Genomic DNA, 2688 nt, shown 5'->3' with positions numbered 1-2688 from the left:
AATTAAAAATAAAAAAAAACTTAATTGCACAACAATAAAAGAGCGGAAGGGCCAAAAGCGAAAATAACCCTTCTGCTAAAAAAACATGCAGACCCTAGGTACAGGCGGGTCGGGTCTTCGGGTTCTTCCCCCAAAACGAAGTCGTTTTGGACGCTGGGGGAGGTGAGTGAAACGGCGTCGTTTCACTAGGCCATAAAAGCCAAAAAAAAATTCAAAAATCTTCATTCTTATCCTTCTTCAAAAAAAAAAAAAAAAACAAAAAGGCTCCTCTCCCTTCGCTCAAAGCTCCCAAGGCCAGGCCAGTCTTGATCACCGGACCACCATGGGCCTCCTCAGTAGTGTGGCGCCACCGTCATGATGACCGAAAAATCAAAAAATCGCTCCTTTTTTTGCGATTAAAAGGTAAGTTTTTCTTTTCGTTTCTTTTCTTTTCTTTTTTTAAAAATAAATCCATTCTTAATATGTATAAATATATAGCTTTAAAAGGAAAATAAAATAAAGAGAAATACACATGTATATGAGCGATTTGAAAGAAAGAAAAATAAAAACATAAAAGTACTTAGCTTGTTTTTTGAACTTCCTTTCTTCTTTTTATTTTATTTTTTTATGTATAATAAATGACTCAAAAGAAAAACGAAAAGATTAAATCACCTTGGAGATCTTGTGTTTCTATTTTTCTTCGATCTGATTATTTTTTTTGAAGAAAAGAAGTGTTTATTTTCTTGTATTTTTTTTGTCTGTTTTTTATTATTTCAAAAAAAAATATCCTCTTTTACATTGATTTTGCTTGGCTTATATAGCCATTTACAATATTTCTTTATTATTGTTGTCAATTCCTTCTTTATTTCTTGCAGGCGGTGGTGCAAGTGGGGAGGGTGGAGCAGGTGGTGGCAGAGACGCTGACAACGGCGGCATGGCAGAAGTCAGAGGGCAATTGGCTGAAAGTCAGGCATAAGGGCGGTGGCTAGGGTTTTTAGTCTTCTTTTTTTCTAATTGTTATGGGCTAGGGTTAAGAGGGTTTTGGGCTGTATTGGGCTAGGGTAATTGGGTCTAAAATTTAGGCTTTGGTTTTAATTGGTTGGGGTTTTGAGGCCTGGGTGAAATTGGGCTTGTACAAATAATATTTAGATATTTCTTTCCATTTCCAAGTTTATAATTATTGTGTGGTAACCAATCAAATCCAGCTAATGTTAAGATCAAAAATACATTTATGCCTTGCCTTCTTCACGGTTTGCTAATGTTAGTATACATCCAGCTATGTTTCCAAATAAAGAAGGAAAAAAAAGGATGTAAATTTGTAGTAAAAGTTTTTTTTTTCTTTTTATAAAAGGAATTAAAAAATTATGAGTAAACTATTAAAATAGTTTGCCTCAAATTACATTTAGTCTTCTTTACCATTTAAAATTTATTTTAATTGTTACTTTGGACTGCTATTTGGGAGGTAACAGATTTTAGCGGACTATTTCGTAACAAAACGATAACGTAATTAATTAAAACGTAATATTTCAAACATAGGTGACTAAAATGCAACCTGAAGCAACTAAAAGTAACTATTTTAATAGTTTACCCAAAAATTATCACATTTTTATTTATTTTTATTTTTCTAAAATCAGAGTTTTTAATCTAAAATTGAAAAACTTTGTTATGACAGGATAATTATCCATACATTAATCCTATTAATTTTGATTATTTTCTAAAGTTGAGTATCAAATTAATTCAACAATTTAAATTAATCTTTAAATTTAAAAATATTTTAATAAATTTAATGGTTAAATATAAAATTAGTATATGAACTTATCCACTTCTCTTAGATTGGCATCAATGGTTTTTTTGTGTTAGATTGATATCAAAAAAATTTTCGTGTCCACTAATTTGGTACTTGAGCTTAACGGTGTTAAAATTTTGTTGACATCACAATGTTAGCCACTCGCGCATTGCCCACTCACGCGCCGCCATGTATCGCACTCCCAAGATCTTGTTGATCTGTCTTATCCCTTTAGTTTTTTTCTTTCTCTTTCATCACAATTACGTTGTTAATCAAGCAAATACAGTAAAGTAAGTGGGGGTTAACAATAAAGACCCATTTGGTACCCACGAAGGAAAAATAATAAAGATATGAACTTTCAAAGCAAAATTCATCATCTTTTCACATCATGAAATCAATACTAGGTAAGGTATCGATACTTTTTTAAAGGTATCGATATTTTCATGAAGGTACTGAATTTTTGTATTTTTGCTCAAATTTTCTTGAACATCAAAACTCATCAATTTGGTACCATTACCAGGGAAAGGGTATCGATATTTGGGTTAATGTATTGATTCTTAACTAAGGGTATCGATACTTTTTATTTTTGCTTAATATTCCTAAACTTTGAAGCTTAAATTGGTACCGATACAAGGCACAGATATCGATACCTTATATAGGGTATCAATACTTTAATCCCTAGGATCATTTTAACACTTGATAAATGTTTGAAAATTTTGTTAATCAATTTGAATAAGTTCCAAAATATTTTGTAAGTTTTGAAAGATTATATTTAAAATTTAATCTCTTACAAATATTTTGAAACAAATTTTACTTTGAACTTTATCAAATTTTATTTCAAAATAAGTTTTATTCAAAAACATTATATTTGTTATATCAAAACTTTTACCAAATTAAAACTTAACTTCACAATCTCTCCTTTT

The 2688-nt window shown here is 30.4% G+C and overlaps 1 long non-coding RNA gene across 1 annotated transcript; it reads left to right on the top strand.

The window, feature by feature from the left end:
* Positions 1-358: 358 nt before the first annotated feature.
* Positions 359-1203, top strand: LOC108477916 (uncharacterized). The gene is made up of 2 exons (XR_008273842.1): positions 359-402; positions 855-1203. It is a non-coding gene; the product is annotated as an uncharacterized LOC108477916 (long non-coding RNA).
* Positions 1204-2688: the final 1485 nt, after the last annotated feature.

The sequence above is a fragment of the Gossypium arboreum genome, chromosome 11, assembly GCF_025698485.1.
Source record: "Gossypium arboreum isolate Shixiya-1 chromosome 11, ASM2569848v2, whole genome shotgun sequence".
Lineage (NCBI taxonomy): Eukaryota > Viridiplantae > Streptophyta > Magnoliopsida > Malvales > Malvaceae > Gossypium > Gossypium arboreum.
Note: the sequence above shows the minus strand (reverse complement) of the source record. Positions and strands in the feature narration are given on the sequence as shown.